We start from the raw sequence: 19,304 nt of genomic DNA, 5'->3' as shown, positions 1-19,304 counted from the left end.
TAAGGTGACTAAAATGTTCTAAAGTTATGACAGTGATGGTTGCACAACTCTGTGAATATACAAAAAAAAAACCACATACTTTCAATGGATGAACTGTATTAATAATGCATGATTATTTTAATAAAGTTGTTGCCAAAAAAACAAGGAAACAAAAACAAACCCATCAGCAAAGTTAAGCAATCCTGTTTGCCTTGCTTCCTAATTCTGCTTCTTAATTCCTGGCCATCTTTCAACCATGATATCAAAACCATAAACCACAGTTTGACAACAATTAAAATATACAGTTGGGTCCAAACTAGTCTGCAACTCTATTTTCAAATTAATTCAATGTTTCTCATCTGTAGTTCGAGACATTTCCTGAATATACTGTGCAATATTTTTTAATGTTTTGTGCATTCTCCTCAATGATTTTATTCTTTAATCTCATAACTTTCCCAACTACTTGTTTCACTTTTTTAAAGCCTAGTGGATTCTCTCTCTCTACTCATTATGTTCTGTTTCCCTCTCCTCCATTCTTCTGGAGGCTTCTGAAGCACATTCGTTTATTGCGTCTCTCAACCATGAAATTCCCTCACCAGACTATTTCCATGTCAGAGCTCAAAGTAAAATTAGGAATTTGTTTCAACATTTTCTATTCTGACTTTGAAAGGGCCAAAATCTCTTGTCACTCAAGATATAATGGCACTGTACAGTATAGTCCAAAGCATTCATGTTTACCAAGTATGCAAAGATTATCTGTTATTTCCTCCTGTACATTCTGAAAGTCAGACCTTCTGCATGGTCCAAAGATGTTCTCTCAATCACCACTAATTAAAACAGCACTGAATGAGCACTGACATGGGCCTGGAGATTTGAAAAAGTCACAAAACCTCAGCACTGTCATCAGCAAGGACACCCTCTCTTTCTATCTAGTTATAATTATGTATCCTCTATACCATCACACAGTTGCTTGCTAATTTAGTTAACTGTCTGTAGGTAGACACCTGCTTATCACAATGCCCATTTCAGAGCTCTGCCGTGGTCCTGAGTTAATGTATTTAGTTCTCTATTCTGTTTTAGGATGGAGAGAGGGCATCACTTGGATATAGTCATATGAAGAAGGTCTTTTCATATTCAAAAAAGGTAAAACACCCCCAGTTATCTTTGGTAGATGATGTAAGACATCTTCTCATACAACAACTAAAAACTAGTGTGTCCACTTTTAAAGGGATACAGGTATTTGCTCTGCTATAGTAAGCTGTTTTGACTAACAGTTGCCACTGGCATTTTTTTATAGACAAGCTCTCTATCCACATTTGTATTGATTTCTTAATTACCCAACAAGCTTTTATTGAAGTATAGTTGACATAAGATTATATTACTTTCAGGTGTATGCAGCAATGATTGAAATTTGTATATAACACAATAAGATCACCACATTGAGTCTAGTTAACACCCAAGAAGCAAGCTTTTGAATATAATTTGCGTAAACAAGACAGCATCATTCAATTAGGTATTATGCAAGCTTAAATAGAAAAATAGTTTCAGACCAGCAGTTATAAAAAGCCTGTCTGATCATCAGAACAATTCAGAGAGCTTTCTTTCTGATACTCAAAGTAGATCGATCAGTCAAGTATTTACTGAGTATCCAGTGCTATGTGCCAATCACTGTTCTCTGCTCAGTGACTAAGTGACACTATTTTTATCCCTGAAGATCAATTAAATGGGTATGGAGATAGGAAACTTTCATTTTTAAAAACTCCAAGAATTTATCAAGTATCCAAATAACACTCAATTTCAATACTCTTTTTTTTTAAATTTTTTTTTAACGTTTTATTTATTTTTGAGACAGAGAGAGAGACAGAGCATGAACAGGGAAGGGGCAGAGAGAGAGGGAGACACAGAATCAGAAGCAGGCTCCAGGCTCTGAGCCATCAGCCCAGAGCCTGATGCGGGGCTCGAACTCACAGACCGCGAGATCGTGACCTGAGCCGAAGTCGGACACTTAACCGACTGAGCCACCCAGGCACCCCATCAATTTCAATACTCTTTAAGTGTATTTATTTATTTTTGAGGGACAGAGAACCAGCAGGGGAGGGGAGGAGAGAGGGGGGGTAAGAGGATCTGAAGGAGGCCCTGTGCTGACAGCAGAGAACCTGTCATGGGGCTCAAACTCATGAACCGTGAGGTTATGACATGACCTGAAGTCAGACGCTTAACCAACTGAGCCACCCAGGTGCCCCCCAGTTCCAATAAATGAAGAGGCATAGATTCCAAATGAGAATTGACTAAAACACTGGACAACATTACAGAAGGGAAAAGGAGAAGTCTATAGAGTCATGTCATTTTCAAATAGGAATGTAACAAACAAAGAACAATCAACATGGAGGGCGAGTATTTCTTTGAGATCCTAATTTCATTTCTTTCAAATATATGCCCCGAAGTAAAATTGCTGGATCACAGAGTGACTGTTTTTTGTAAGAAAGTAAAACTACATTAACGTCCTTCCCATTAAACATATACAATTCCTTCTCATAATTTACCCATTTACATAAACACATTAACACACCCATATCCATTATTATATATATACAAATCCATATGTACATTCAGTTATGTGAACTGACAACCTCTGGAAGGAACTGTAAGAAATGTTACCATTGCTTACGCTTGGAAGGCAGGAATGGGAAGAAGAATTTTCACCATTTTAACTTGAATTTTAAACTATCTGCATTTGTAACCTATTTTTCACGTAAGAATTTTAACAGATAATTCACCAAAGGATGCTGATAAGCAACTAGACTTGACAAGCTCTAGTTTTAGACCCTCAGATGTTCAGCCACCAACAATTTTTGCCCTTTCTCACAATCTGCTGGGCTAATTCATGAGATGTTAGATGAGTGGCCACCTATTTTTATTTAGTTTGTGAGCTGATAATGACAAGTTTTGCCGTATTTTTTTTTTAAATCAAAAGAGCCCAAGGAATATAGTCAGTGATATTGTGGTAGCAATGTAATGGGATAGATGTAGCTACCCGGATGGTGAAAGTAGCAACGTGTAAACTTGTCACATCACTAAGTTGTACTGAAACTAGCGTAACATTGCGCATCAGCTACATTCCAATTTTTAAAAATCTAAGATTTTTTTGAAAAGAGTATTTTGTGGCACATGAAAGTTACACGTGTGACATTGTGTACATGTGTAACAAATCATTTTACTATAACAAAGTAGCACTCATGTTGTTACATATTGTTCATGGCTGCTTTTTTACAATAATAGCAGAGGTGAGTAGTTGCAAATGGGACCATAAGGGCCTGTAAAACCTCAAATATTTACTATCTGCTTCTCCACTTACAATGTTTTTAAGCTATTTTTTAGACTTCTCTACTTCAATATCTACCAGAAATAGAAGCACTTCTTGCTTGTCCTGAAATGAAATAGAGCCTAGGTTTAAATATCTGAACAACCCATTCACAGTTGAACTCTTAAGAGTGAGTAGGACGTGGTCTTGATAAATTTTTCTTGGACTCCAATTGCCCAGAAATATGATGCTGAAATTAGTTCTCCAAGAGTTACATCAATGCCTTTTCTTTGTATAGAAGACACAAGACACAACACCGTGTTCCCGGCTATGGGGCAGGTGATGGGAAGAAATGGTAGCTCAAGTTCAGGAATCAGACAGCCCCATGCTATCACACTGTTCTGTGCCTCAAGACACTTGTTTCTACCAAAGCTTAACTTGAGAAAGAATTATCTAGTAGAAAGGTTACTACTGAATGTTTGGGAGGTCTGAGTTCTCTATTTGCCTAAAACGTCAATATATATTCTTAGGCTTGGTTAAAAAAAAGGGGGGGGCAGGAATAATATGTCATTCATCAGATTTCCAGGCTTTTCACCAGTAAGTTTGAAATTGTTGGCAAATGCTAGCTTTCTTTTCTTTTAATTTTTTTTATTGTTCATTTTGAGAGAGAGAGAGAGAGAGAGAGAGAGAGAGAGAAAGTTTGACCAAGGTAGGGGTAGAAAGAGAGAGCCACAGAATCTGAAGCAGGGTCCAGGCTCTGAGCTGTCAGCACAGAGCCCAACGTGGGGCCTGAACTCAAGAACTGTGAGATCATGACCTGAGCCGAAGTCACACGCTCAGTGGACTGAGCCACTCACGCGCCCCCGCAAATGCTAGCTTCCTATCTACATCATAAATCTGAAAAACTAAGTTGTAAGATTCATTCTTAACTAAAACTTATTTTTGCTCCAAGTTACAGAATTAATTATCAAGAATTCAAAGTTTCTTATTTAGAAATTTAAAAAAAATTAGGGTTACTAAATAAACTAAAAAAAATTTAGACTAAATTTTAAAAAATAGGGTTACTAAATGACAAGTCATTTATGACTACTTCTGTTATTTTTGAAGACTTATGCTTAAAATATATATACTCCAGAGTCCCTTTTTGTACCCAGAATGCCATCAGAAATAAAGAAACATTTTTGGGGCATGTGGGTGGCTCAGTTGATTAAGTGTCCAACTCTTGATTTGGGCTCAGGTCATGATCTCACAGTTCATGAATTCGAGTCCCTCCTTGGGCTCTGTGCTGACAGCAACAGACCCTGCTTGGTCTTCTCGCTCTCCCTCTCTCTCTGCCTCTTCTCTCACTCTCAAAATACATGTAAATTTTTAAAAAATAAAAAGCATCTTATAAATGCAAATCATTCTTTCTTTATCATTCACTATCGTTAAAATTCTCATCTTTGTGTTACCTTAAAGAGAAGGATAGTCTGTTAGCTACCATAAAAATTCTTCAGGGATGCCTGGGTGGGTCAGTCAGCTAACCATCTTACCCTTACTGTCCCTAGCATCTCTCTCTCTCTCTCTCTCTGCCCTTTCCCCATCAAATAAATAAACTTAAAAAAAAAAAAACTTTTCAGAAGGCTAAAATCAAATGGATACTCAAAAATGTCTAGAGAAATAACTGTTACTGAGACTGCTTCTATGTTGTGAGTTGTTACAAGAATGAAAACGTGAAAATCATCAGCTGTTCCATAAAAACTTTTTTAAAACCCCAAATAAAAACTCTGACTCTTGAAATCCTACACCAGATGTTCAGTGAAAATGATTATTTTGTTCATATCCTTTCATCTCTGGAGACAGATTTGACTCTTATTTTTTTTTAGCTGTACTACAGTGTACTAAAGAATGACTGGGGTGCCTGGGTGGCTCAGTCAGTTAAGATGGTGACTTCAGCTCAGGTCACGATCTCATGGTTCAGAATTCAAGCACTGCATCGGGCTTTGCACTGACAGTGTAGAGCCTGCCTCTGACTCTAGGTCTCTCTCTCTCTCTCTCTCTCTCAAAATAAAATAAACTTAAAAAAAAATAGGGGTGAGGGGTGCCTGGTGAGGGGTGCCTGGATGGCTCAGCTGGTTAAGTGTCTGATTCTGGATTTGGGCTCAGGTCATGATCTCAGGGGTCATGAGTTCGAGCCCCACATCAGGCTCTCTGCTGTCATTGTAGATCCCGCTTTGAATCCTCTGTCTTGCTCACTCTCTGCCTTTCCCCTGCTTGCCCTCTCTCAAAAATATAAACATTAATAAACAAATAAAAAAATAAATTAAATAAATAAATAAATGGAATGACCTGGTGAGCTTGTGAAGCTATAGATCCCTAGATCCTTCCTCCAGAGATCCTGATTGGGTGAGTCTGGAATGGAGCCAGGGAACTTGCATTTCTGATGAGCTGTGTGGTGTTAACTCCCAGTTCTGGGGCCATGTTTTGAGTACCACTACAACAGACTACATTGCTATCATGTGTCAATCAAATTTTACTTTATGTCTTATATGAAGTACAAAAATTTAAAATCTAACTTCCTTGTACATTTTGACTCAAATTGCTTAATTCTATACTCTCGGTTCAATAAGAAGGCACTAATGGTTATTCACCACTTGGCGGCTTGTCGATACTGCCCAAGATCATTTTAGCTCCTTATATCTTATGGGATTTCCAACATGAGTTGGAAAAAGTAACCTCATAAGAATTGTTAAGAAGGCCCTCACCAAACCCCCCGCCACCACCACCGAAAAATGGCAAACGCTAAAATACGACCATTTTACTAAGCCTCCTCAAGACTACAATGATTGTTAGCAATCTATTCAATGTATTGATATTGCATGTCCTTAGAATTTTATGTCAAAGTTTAAATGCAAACAAGTGCAAAATACTAGTTTTATTTTCCTGTTATATTGAAAGTATCCTTATCCTGAAAACTAACTGGCATTTTGTTTCTCTCCACAGCACTAAAAAAATTGTTTGCCCAAAATTAAGAAACACAAGAAATGGCTCAGATTAACAACATCATGCTGAATATCATGATACATGACCTCTACAATCTTTTCTTAATATCACAATTCAATGGAAATTTTGAAAAATGTTTTGCTATTATTAAACCCCCCCAAAAAGATACAAAGTGTGGGTTAATACAGAATGACAATTATAATTGTCAATGGTCAAAATATACAATCTACTTAAAATTTTGTTCACATAAAATATTTTCAAAATGAATTGTCAAAAACAATCCAATCCAATAACATGTTTTCCTTCTCCTGCTAGCATGAGACCGCTGATAAGAATTTATCACCTGATGGACAATATGTGTGTAGAATCATGTTTGTAGTTATGTATGTGATGTCTCATTCCATCAGTTTTACGAACTCAGTAGCATCACGCTTTTTTTTTTTTTTTTACATTTTTAAATGCTAGTTCAAGTGCTCTTCTTCTTGGAGAGAAGATATTACTAACCCAGTCATCAACAGCTATTTTAAGTTCTATAATCAAAATTCACTGTGTCTGTAATGTGCAAATTTCAAATATATGTTACATTAACTGATGCTATCAAATCAATATCCCAATGTACTTTCAGTCTAGTTCCCAAATTGTAGTGAAGGAGTCAGGACACAATCGAAGAGGATGCAGGTTAACGCGTCATGAATTCACATGCATGAAAACTGATTTTGCTTATATACTGGCCTAACATTTGTTTAGAATAAGAGGCAAGAACAATTTTAGGAACGTTTTAAATACCGCATCAGTGGCTTATTTTTTCTTGGCAGACCTTTCTTTAACAATCAGAGCTGATATAACTGGAAGATACTCTCATAGATTATATACATGTAAACCTCAGGACTCACAGTATCTAAGTCTTCACAAGTTATCTTAAACAGGGCCACAAGCTAGTACTGGACTGTGACAGAAGGGTCAGTACTGCCCCACTCACCGGCCACTCACAAAACACCATCACTGGAGTTAGTGGTCGTGGTGGAGAATTTCTGAGACAACTCCTAATTTTTTTTTTTTAACAGAGAAATCCAATACTTTTTATGATGTTTGAATTTGGGACCACCAAAAAGAATAGAGCACGGGTTGGAATTAAACCTTAAGAGAGCCAGTCCATTCTTGTGGTATCAAAGGTCACATGTGATTTCCTCGAACTAATAGTAATTCGATCTTTTTATCACTATCAAGTATATGTAGTAACAGAATAATGCCAGTCAGATCCAGCAATAATGGTACAAAATGATCTGTTAAGACAGATACTCCCTCAAAACCCCTCTGATAAAATTGTTTAACATCAACAAAATTGATTATCAACTCTGAATGGTCTAATTGCTAAATTTACACGTATGCCATTAGCATAACCTTCTTTAATGTTGTGGGTAAGTTCCCATGTTCTTATAGCTCTTAATGTAAATGGGCCAGTTTCAGATGAAGGTAATATTTGATACTTTCTTTTTACTGATAAAAGTAAATAGATAATATTCTATTTCAGTGATAGAAAAAACATGAACAAAGCATTAAAACATTCAGAGTTGTAGAGGATTACTTTTACAAGGTCAAAAGTCATGAAGAACACTTCGTGGGTTTTTTTTTGATGTTCATTTTTTGAGAGAGACAGAGACAGACAGAGAGAGAGTGAGTACACGAGTGGGGGAGGGACAGAGAGAGGGGGAGAGAGGATCCTAAACAGGCTCCACATTGTCAGCACAGAGCCTGATGTGGGGCTTCAAGTCACGAACCCCAAGATCATGACCTGAGCTGAAGTCAGATGCCACCAACTGGACCACCCAGGTGCCCTGAAAACCTTTGGTTAATTGACTAATATTAAATGTGCAAAGGTATGGATTTTGTAGCACAACCATTTAGATATATTTTTAGGTGTTTGCAACATTCTTATGAAGGTAAATGTTTGAGAACAAATGTCAAAATCTGAGCATGACAATTCAGTAGTGTGACTTCTGCCTGCGTTGGTAGTAAAGAAAGCGTGTCATGAGCTGAGGGCTGTGGTAGAAACAGACCCGAAGAGGAGAGGTCAACACTGGCTCTTTCTTTGTCACCTCTCATTCACTCCACCAAGTAATCTCATCTTAACTCTGCCCCTCCACGGTATCAAACCTGCTACTACGCGTCCTAAATGATCCACATGTTGCCAAAGCAAACGAGGGCTTCTCTTTCTGCTTATTATCTGAACCTTTAGCAGCGTATGGCAGAGTTAACCATGACGTCTTTTCTTATTTTGAAGTAGACGCTTAAAAACTGATTACAACAAATTAAAGTATGTTTTAAAATTTTAACTACGTATTTATCTTAATTATTGGGTGGATATTTCCTACTTTTGATAATTTTAGGAAAAATGTACCTGCCTTTGGAATATTAAAAACTTTCTTCAATTGCCTAGCGGGAGAGGATTATATCCATTCTGAAATTGTCAAACATCCAACCACCAACTCAATTCTTCACACCAAGTTTCAGGAGGATCACTACCATGTCTTTCATTCCTTTAAATAACACCCTCCAAAATTCGAATTTTTTATGGGAAAAAAAAATCTCATGATCAGCTGGGAATAATTCTAATTACTAATGGAAATCTCATCATCAGCTGGGAGTAATTTTCCCAAGAAAGAATGCTTCCCACGGGCAGAAATTTTCCTAACCTATAGGGCTGAATTGTATTAAATAATTTGAATTTGATATGAAAGTACACCTTTATCTAATATAGGTATTTACTAGTTTCAATGTTTCATAAGTTTTTTCAGGTTTTATTTGATCCCTATTCTGTTCTTTGAAGTAGACTTTTATCGACTAATCTACTTGGATATAAATGCATTACAAGACCATGAGTACTAGATATCCATGTGTCCTATTTGCAAAACATTATTAAAAATAAATGTTAAGATATCAGAGTGAAATGACATTCTTGGATTTAAAAATTTAACATGAAAGCTAAAGTAATATAGCTGATTCTATTGATGCATACAAGAGTAGAGAGGTGAAAAATGTGAATGGTTGTCTGCAACACACAAAGAGATCAGTTGACAACTTAGTTGCTGTTTTAAAATTTTTTTTAGGGGCGCCTGGGTGGCGTAGTCGGTTAAGCGTCCGACTTCAGCCAGGTCACGATCTCGCGGTCCGGGAGTTCGAGCCCCGCGTCGGGCTCTGGGCTGATGGCTCGGAGCCTGGAGCCTGTTTCCGATTCTGTGTCTCCCTCTCTCTCTGCCCCTCCCCCGTTCATGCTCTGTCTCTCTCTGTCCCAAAAATAAATAAACGTTGAAAAAAAAAAAAATTAAAAAAAAAAAAAAAAAATTTTTTTTAGGGGCGCCTGGGTGGCGCAGGAGGTTGAGCGTCCGACTTCAGCCAGGTCTCGATCTCACGGTCGGTGAGTTCGAGCCCCGCGTCGGGCTCTGGGCTGATGGCTCAGAGCCTGGAGCCTGTTTCCGATTCTGTGTCTCCCTCTCTCTCTGATCCTCCCCTGTTCATGCTCTGTCTCTCTGTGTCTCAAAAATAAATAAACGTTTAAAAAAAATTTTTTTTAATGAAAAAAAAACAAAAAAAAATTAAATTAAAAATTAAAAATTAAAAAATGAAACCAGATAGTCACTTACTTTTCTTCAATTGGTGCAAAAATGTTATTAAGCAATAAATTATTCTTCATCATAAAAATGAATGTTTCTTTGTAGTTTAATACACATAATTATGAATATAAGTATAAATATATTAATATTCAAATACATATACATATAATTATTTGATCATTAGTTTTACTGGTGTGGCCTATAACAAATTTAGCTTCCTTCTATACCCTACCTACTTTAACAATTAAATTCTATATCCTGGTTGATGTTTCTATCTCATCTCATTTCTTAACCTTTATAAAATTAGTGGTTTAGGTTCTATTGCTTCTAATGTTATCCCTAGCTTTGAAATGAAAGACTAGGCTTAGAATACATATATTTATGTATAACTTTATTTCCATTACTTTTAGCCTTATAACCTCCAAAATATTCTTCATTCCTTCTTCAACACACTAAATGTTAATTATTACTAACATTGACTACCTGAAATAGTGTGCACAATTCTGTATGTACAGACAGGTTTATAAATGAGCTGAGCTCTTATTTGCATTTCAAAGAAATAAAACAGTAAAAACATGACATACTCCAAAAGATATTAGAATACGGTTGTAAAGGACATCCTGTTAAATATAAATTAGAAATAAACGACTGTTTAGTACAAGTAGGTCTATGCAATATTTGGGACATACTTCTAAAAATTTATTCACTGTGTATGTGAAATTCAAACTTATATCAGTGACCTGTACTTTCATTTGCTAATATTGGCAACCCCAGTTTAAAACTACTAAGGGGGCACCTGGGTGGCTCAGGAGTTTTAGCTTCAGCTAAAACTTCAGACAGACTTCAGACCGACTTCAGCTCAAGTCATGATCTCACAGCTCCCGGTTTTGAGCCCCACATTGGGCTCTGTGCTAACAGCTCAGAGCCTAGAGCCTGCTTCAGATTCTGTGTCTCCCTCTCTCTCTGCTCCTCCCCCTCTTGTCCTCTCTCTCTCTGAAAAACAAACGTTTAAAAAAAAAAAGTAGATGCTCCTTCTCCACTGTTTTCCCTTTCTTTGTTGTTTTGTTCTTTTGCCTAAAATGGTGACCTTTCTTTTCTATTTCAAATCAATTTCACAATTGGAGTTCAAAAAAACCCTCCTTTTATAGTATTTAAGATTTCCCAGTTATTCAAACATTTAATTTCTATGTTTCATCAGTTACTGTGTTTGTATTGCTGCCCAAAAGATGGACTAGGTGAAAATAAGGCAATTTTGTTCTCCTGGGGAGTTCCTAGTCTAGTGATCAGACAGGTGATGGCCACTAACTCACTCGGTGGTGTAATGGGATGATGTGTGAGCAGAGAAGGGATGGCCCCACCTGTAAGTATAGCTGTCCTTACACAAGATGCAGAATTCGTGAACCTTGAATGATACAAGACTGTGTTCCACCATTATGGAAATCAGTACAATTTGCTTCATATTTTACAGTTCTACTCCTTAGAACATACTGCACATAAATTGATATAAACTACACAGTCTGTACATTCGTAGACATCCTAATATGGACACATAAGCCCTTTCTGCTGTGTTTAAAAATTGTTTTTCATGCAAGGTCTTCTCTCTTTCTCTCTCTCTCTCTCTCTCTAAATGGAAAGACTTTGAAAGCACAAAGCCTAAGTCTGTCTTCCCCTGCCCTCCACTGCATAATCGTGCATACACACACACACACACAAACACCCACTCACAAAATAAATTGTCTCAGTGTTGGGCAAGCATCAACAACAGGATGCTATTAAATGTGTAACTCCCCTGGTGTTTGCAGTGATTAACTTGACAAACACCCATTTATCAACACTTTTTGGTAAAAGAACAAACAAACATGCTGCCCACAGCTTTGAAATCAAGCAAGTTGATTTTTGTTGAGTACTGGCTACTGTAAATTTTATAACTCTACCATAGTATTCCAGGATAGGATACTGGTACAGGTCAAATTTTACCTCCCAAAACTCACAGGTTGAAGTCCTAAACCCGCAGTTTGCCAGAATGTGACCTCATTTAGAAATAATTGCTAAAGGGGACCTGAGTGGCTCAGTCAGTTGAGCATCTGACTTCAGCTCAGGTCATGATCTCGCAGCTCAAGGGTTTGAACCCCACCTTGGGCTTTCTGCCGTCAGCACAGAGCCTGCTTCAGATCCTCTGTCCTCCTCTCCCTCCCCCTCCCCCACTTGAGCTACCTCAAAAATAAACATTAAAAAATAGTCACTGAATAATTCATTAAGAGGAGGTCATAATGGAGTAGGGTGGGCCCCTGAATCAGTATCACTGATGTTTTTACAGAAAGGGGAAATCTGGACACAAACATGTGCACAGAGCCAACTCTGTGAAGATGAAGGCAGAGTCTTGGCCATACAACAGAAGCCAAGAGACACCAACTATTGCCAGCGAACCATCAGAAGCTAGGAGGGAGGCATGGAACAGATTCTCCTTCACAGCTTTCACAAGCAACCAGGCTTGCCAACACCTTGATCTCTGACTTCTAGCCTCCAAAGCTAGAGACAATAAATTTCTGTTGTTCAAGCCACCCCATATGTGGGACTTTATTACAAGAGCAATGGCAAGCCAATTCAGGTTCTAGCCTTTCCCTCCCTTACCTGCGGGATTTCCAAGACTGCAAAGAAAACATCACAACTTCTCGTCACGCACTTACCAAGAAGCCTTGCCAGAATGCAAGAGTTGTTTATTTACAGTAAGTTTATGAGATTCCAATTCTACCCTCCAAACACATTTCTGCCCAGTGAAATGTTATTTCAGTACTCAAGACGGTTTATAAAATTGATGAAGTCGTGCGATGAAAGACCCAAAACCAATGCTGTGGTTTTAATCCAAAAGCACAAGTCACACCCCGAGAAAGAGCCATTATTTTGGTACTTTCAGTTATGATGAAAGCAGACATGAACAGAACCGCTCCTGCACTCTAGGGCTGTGCTGAACTCTGTTCCTGGATCATCTCCTTAATTGATCGCAAATACTGTTATCCTCATTTTACTTCTGGGTTAGCCAGGGCCTGAAGATGTTTAATAAGTAGGTTTAAAAAAAAAAAAAGTCACACAGGTAATTAGTGGAGCCAGTAGTGAAACCCAGCACATCTGGCTCCAGAGTCAACACCCTGAAATGCCATGCTACTCTGCTTTGGATTTGTAGATTGTGAAAAATGCAGTATTTAATCAAAACTAACATCGTGTCACAACCAAAAGTCTTCAGAGTATGTCCTTTATAAAAGAAGGGCAGTTCACATGCTTTCAGTTAACTTTGTATAGAAAAATCGTAGGCAGTCTCACTCACCCTTTCCAGCATTGAGATTCCACCCCCAACAACCCCAAGGACAAGTTTCTGCCAGCTTTTGGTGACTCAGTGAGGCTCCATCTGAGAATTGTAGGGGACATGAGAGGAGGCACAGGAGAGCAGGACTCCAATATCCTCAACACACTCCCCCGATAAAATCCCTGATCTAAATGACCCAGTATTCTTACTTTATACACTATATGCACAAGAAAATTGTAAAGAGGATGGTTACCTTTGGTAGCATTCTTCGCTTCTCTTGAAGACCTCTTCCGGAGTTACATATTGCCTTCAACATCAACTACTATCCAGAGCCCCTCCTTGTAGAACGGCTCTGGGGAAAGCCTTACTTCAGCAACTTTGGCTCTCGAGATGTTTGTGATTAATACTTCCACCTGACCTTCCATGTTTAACAAGGGAAACCTGGAGATTTCAAAGCGCTAAAGGTTCCAAATACTAACAAGAGTGGGCTTTCAACTACATCTTAAAATCACCTGTCTACCTAAAAACATTATCTTTTATCATATTGAAGTAACTTCTTCCCATTGCATTAATCCTAAAGGGGCACTTAAGAATTTTATTTACATTAGTCATGTAACTCTTTGGTCTCCTAAGAAAAAATTCAGAGTAAAGCGATGTGTACCATAAGAGCAGGTTAACTTGATTTGCTTTTGTACTTCTATTTGGCAAATAACCTGTACAAACCACCCAATCATCATAGACACTCCTGTCTCTTGCTTCACTCGTGTTAATACCAGTCTAAAATCTTCATAAAAATTCCTTGGTAATTTGTTTAAAATTTTTCAAACTCTAAAACTTAATGACTAGTCATCTTTCTATCTTTGTTTTGTATTAAAGTCTTCCCAAAGAAGGGCAATCTCAGAGGCAAGCCCTTCAGGGGAACGCTTTATGTGATGTGAAATTCTGAAATCCTGGCATTTTTTCTTCTGGACAGCTGCTTCAAAAAGCAATGGCAGGGGTGCCTGGGTGGCGCAGTCGGTTAAGCGTCCGACTTCAGCCAGGTCACGATCTCGCGGTCTGTGAGTTCGAGCCCCACGTCAGGCTCTGGGCTGATGGCTCAGAGCCTGGAGCCTGTTTCTGATTCTGTGTCTCCCTCTCTCTCTGCCCCTCCCCCGTTCATGCTCTGTCTCTCTCTGTCCCAAAAATAAATAAACGTTGAAAAAAAAATTTTTTTAAAAAGCAATGGCAGCTCCTTCAAGAACGATGCTCCACTATAAATTCATTTTCCAGATTCTATACATTTACGCTAAGTAGCAAAAGCAAGCATTTCAAGGATAACCCTAAATGTCTTGGTCAGTTAAAATGAGAACTTATGGTGAAATAAAAAGACAAACCACTGGGGCGCCTGGGTGGCTCCGTCGGTTTAGCGTCCAACTTCGGCTCAGGTCATGATCTCACGGCTCTTGAGTTCAGGCCCGCGTCAGACCCTGTGCTGACAGCTCACAGCCTGGAGCCTGCTCCGGATTGTGTCTCCCTCTCTCTCTACCCCTCCCCTGCTCATGCTCTCTGTCTGTCTCAAAAATAAATAAACATTACAAAAATATTAAAAAAAAAAAAAAAAAAAAAGACCAACCACTTTGAGTAGAGCATCCTTTTTTGCTATCATTCTTTCTCCCAGTAAAGATCTCTCAGCGGATGTGGCCATTCAGACCTGTTGTGGTCATCGCAAAACTTGAGGTGATTTATTCTTTTCTTTCATTCGTTGCATTAGATCATTAATGTGAAGAATTCATACATGCGCCCATATACCCAAAGCTGACGGTAACTTTTAGCCTCCGTTTGACCCAATTACTGTAAAAAAGATTTCTCTAAGAGAGCCTGAAAGTAATCTTTACAGGTTGTGAAAATGTACACACCCGTATGTAATTTTATCAGGAAATCTTAGCAGGGGGCAGCTCAAACAAAGCAGGGCTCCTTAGCGTCAGCTGCCTTCACTTAGGAGCAGGAGGAACAGGATACCAGGCTGTATCCGTCTCCTTCCAGGTGGGTGTTGACTCACTGTAAGCAGATGGTGGGTTTATGATTCTAATGTATTATACATTTCTCAATAGACAAATATTTGCACTGGACCAGAATAAATAAGAAAAAAAATTCCTCGGCTTAGTTTCTAACGAATATCGGAAGTTTTAGGACACCTCAGCATTCAAACTATTGTAGGAGGGGGCGTGAATGTGCCACAAGTCCTTTCCTTCCTCTCGTGTTTAGATTGTGCCCTAACCAATAAAAGAAAAAGGCTGGAAGGCAGAAGTGTAGTGAGGAGTATTGGGGAAATAGTAGATTTCTCCCATTTGGAGAGCTCTTTGTAGTATACAGCATAAGCATACTTTAGCTCTAATAAAAGGACACTAGTCAAGTTCCCAGACTGAGCCAGAGTGTGGCCAATCTAGTTTTCTTTCTCTAATAATTTATGTCCTTTCTTTGCACAGTATGACATGGTCATTTTTTGTCCTAAATGTGAATGTACTGAGGAAGGAACACAAGGAAGTGCTCAATGGATTTAACAGAATATTAGTTTCACATTATATCTTTACAACACAAGTATGCACTCGTCACTTGTTACTTCCGTGTGGGCCTGGTTTGTTTTGTTTTGTTTTGTTTTTGCTTTTGTTTTTCATGACTTACTGAAAAGGTGGAGATTCGTATTTAGTCTAGCTTCCCAGCTGAACTTGAAAAAGCTGTCCCGCTGTAGGGGGGAATGAAACAGATGGATTCCAACGGGTGATGACATGAGAGAAAGCAGATAACCTTCTCCAAAGCAGCCACAAAAGAAAAGCAAGAGTCAGCCATTGGAATGAAAATCAATTTCACAAATGCCGTGAACTTGAAGTCCTCTAAAATGTGGTACTTTAACGTTTGAAAATTAGTAGCAGTGGGAAAATTTCTTTAAATGAATATTCCTCCAAAAAGCAAAATAATTGGACCCATAAACCTCCTCCAGCCTGAGTGGAAAATTAGATTTAAGAAGGAAGAGAATTCGATTCATCTGAATTTCTCCACAAAGAAAAACAATCAGAGTGAGATACAATTTCCCAAAGACTTCTTGCATTTCCCTTCAGAACGAAGGTCCAGAGAAATGCAGTAATTGGATCTTCCAATTAGCCAAGAGTGGCCTGAAATGGCTACTACTGGGACCAAAAATCTCAGCAACCATTGGGAGAAGGCAATATGGTGAGAGGTGGAGGAAGGTAAAAGAAAAGAGAAGGTCAAAGATGGGTATCTGGGAAAGATTTGGTGAAAATAACAGGAGAGAGAGACACACACACATTTTCTCCCTCTTCCTCCCTCTCTCTCCATCTCTCTGTGGGTCTCTCTCATTCTCGCTCTTTCTCTTTTTCTCTGTTCTGCAATTTTGAGAGAATTGGAAGAGCAAAGCAAAGAGAATTAAAAAATTGGGGGCTATGAGTTATTACATGAATCTTCATTCGTGTTTTTTGAGAAGTGCAAGTGAAAATAGGGATCATTTTTAATTACTTTTGTTGGATGAAGCCTTATAGGACCTGGGAGTTATTTGAGTTAAGATCATTACTTACATAAAACATGCTGCTTAATTAGAATTCATAATCCATGAAATACTATGTTTAAAGCATATATATTAGAATATATCTCTCTTAAATAAATAAGAAATATATATTCTTTGATTATTGAGTTTTCTTCTACCTCACATTTCCATCATGCCCAAATAAATGGACAGTTCTCTCCCTACTACTCTCAGGAGAAATCCACAGAATGGATGCCTCTCTTGAAATATTTTTTTTTTTTTGTTCCTTAAACTCTCCATACTGCAGAATTTCCGCTTGCCTTTCTGACCAATCTTCCCCGATATCCTCCCATGCGCTCTAATCAAACCCCAAGCTTTGAAAGCACTAGGACTCCATACCAGGCCCTCCTTTATTCTTTATCTACAATCTCTTGGTAATTTAACTCATCTAACTGCATTTTTTAAAAATCCACCACTGATAAGCTAATGACTTGCAAATTTGGTTTCCAGCCCTGATTGCTCCACTGTATGCCAGACTCCTATACAACTATATGTTTGATATCTCCCCATTAGAAAACAAACAAGACAAAACAAAACAAAAGAAACAGTTATCTCAAACTTTAACATATCCCAAACTAAAACTCTTGTTTTCCACCCCAGACTCCAATTCAGCTGCTTGTCCATTTCAGTCAATTGCACCAACTTAATTATTACAATCAAAACCTTAGTAGGTAGAGTCTGGGGGAAGTCATCCAGAATTATTTTGTTCCTCATCCCCCACAACCCTTCAACAAGTCCTGTTGATAGTACTGCTGAAATGACTTTCTGTATAGCCTTTCCTCTATCCCAATGTCACCCCCTAGGTTTATTCTCTGTAATGTTTCACATAGACTACTATAGTTGCCTCTTACTATTCTTCTTCCTCTAGTTTTTCCTTCTGTAAATTAATAAATCTAATTTACTGTTTAATCTAAATAATACCTTTTTAAAAAATGGAACAAGGGTAACCCATTCCCTATATCAAGCCACTTAATGGCTTCCGGGTGAACCATTGACTGTGCATGCTGAAATTAAATACAAAAACAAAAGCAAAAAATCATATTGGCTTAAACAGCAAAGGGAATTTATTGATTCACATTTTAAAAATCTAACAGTAAAGCAGTTCAAAAATGTCATCAAGGTTCCATTTTCTGGCTCTTCTACTGTCCTCCGTGGTCAATATCTCCCAGTAATAGCTCATAAGGAGTCTATAAGACACAATCAGGAAAGTAGATTTTCTTGTTCGTGTCCAAAAGGAAGAGGCAAGGATCCAGTGGTTTGCCCCAATTTGGTCTCTTGGGTCACAAGCCCACCCTTGAAACAATGACTGTGGCCAGAGTTATTGGAATAAGCTGATTGGCCTAAGCCAATGAGAACCCAATCACAGAGCTAGAGATGGGGTTAGCTTCCCACTGAAGTGCAAGGGTAATGCATGAAGATAGACAAGAGCCAGAAAATCAGGAAAATGGAAACGGGATGCTCTGCCTCAGACTACTATGACAGAACCACAGACGGGATGACTTCAACAACACTCATTTATATCTCACAGCTCTGGAGGCTGGAAGTCGGAGATCACAATGACAGCATGGCTGGATTCTTGGTGAAGGCCTCTTCCAGGAAACAGCTGTCTCCTCCTTGTATCCTCACATGGTATTGAAGGAGGGAGTGAGGGAGGGGGAAAGAGGAGCAAGAAGAGAAAGAAAGAAGGGAGGAAGGGAGAAGGCATTCTCAGGTCTCTTGTTATAAAGGCATTAATTCCAGGGGCCCCTGGGTGGCTCAGTTGGTCGAGCATCCTTCAGACTTCAGCTCAGGTCATGATCTGAAGGTACGTAAGTTCGAACCCCACAACAGGCTTGCTGCTGTCAGCGCAGAGCCCACTTCAGATCCTCTGTCTCCCTCTCCCTCTGTCTCCCTCTGTCTCCCTCTGTGTCCCTCTGTCTCTCTCTCCCTCTGCTCATTCTGTCTCTCAAAAATAAATTTTAAAAGGGGCTCCTGGGTGGCTCAGTCAGTTGAGCGTCCAACTTCAGCTCAGGTCACGATCTCGCAGTCAGTGAGTTCATGCCCCATGTCGGGCTCTGTGCTGACAGCTCAGAGCCTGGAGCCTGATTTGGACTCTGTGTCTCCCTCTCTCTCTGCCCCTCCCCTGCTCAATGCTCTGTCTCTCTTTCTGTCAAAAATAAATAAACATTAAAAAAAAATTTTTAAATAATTTTTTTAAAAATTAATAAAATAAAGGCACTAATTCCACTCATGAGAGCTCCATGCTCATGACCTAATTACCTCCACAAAGCCCCACCTCCTTAACACTTGGAAGTTAAGGTTTCAACATATGGATTTTAGGGGGACAAAGATATTTACTCCATAACAAGGGGGAATTGGAAGTTAGGTAGACAACCAACAATGTCCACATTTCATGACCTGTAAGATACTAATGATCTATTTCCCTTCTCCGGGCCTTCTCTCCAGCAGTCTTGTTACCAGTCTCCTCTCACTCACCATATCCAGGTACATTGGCCCTCATATTGCCCTCTCATGCCAAGAAGCTCTTTCAGACCTCACATAATTTGCACTCAC

At 38.8% G+C, this 19,304-nt stretch overlaps 1 pseudogene; it reads left to right on the top strand.

The window, feature by feature from the left end:
* The first annotated feature begins 22 nt into the window (after positions 1-22).
* LOC125148805 (anterior gradient protein 3-like) lies at positions 23-7,934 on the top strand (annotated as a pseudogene).
* Positions 7,935-19,304: the final 11,370 nt, after the last annotated feature.

This window comes from Prionailurus viverrinus, chromosome A2 (genome assembly GCF_022837055.1).
Source record: "Prionailurus viverrinus isolate Anna chromosome A2, UM_Priviv_1.0, whole genome shotgun sequence".
NCBI classification, from domain to species: domain Eukaryota; kingdom Metazoa; phylum Chordata; class Mammalia; order Carnivora; family Felidae; genus Prionailurus; species Prionailurus viverrinus.
The sequence above is the reverse complement of the archived record's forward strand: the minus strand, read 5'-3'. Positions and strand labels throughout refer to the sequence as shown.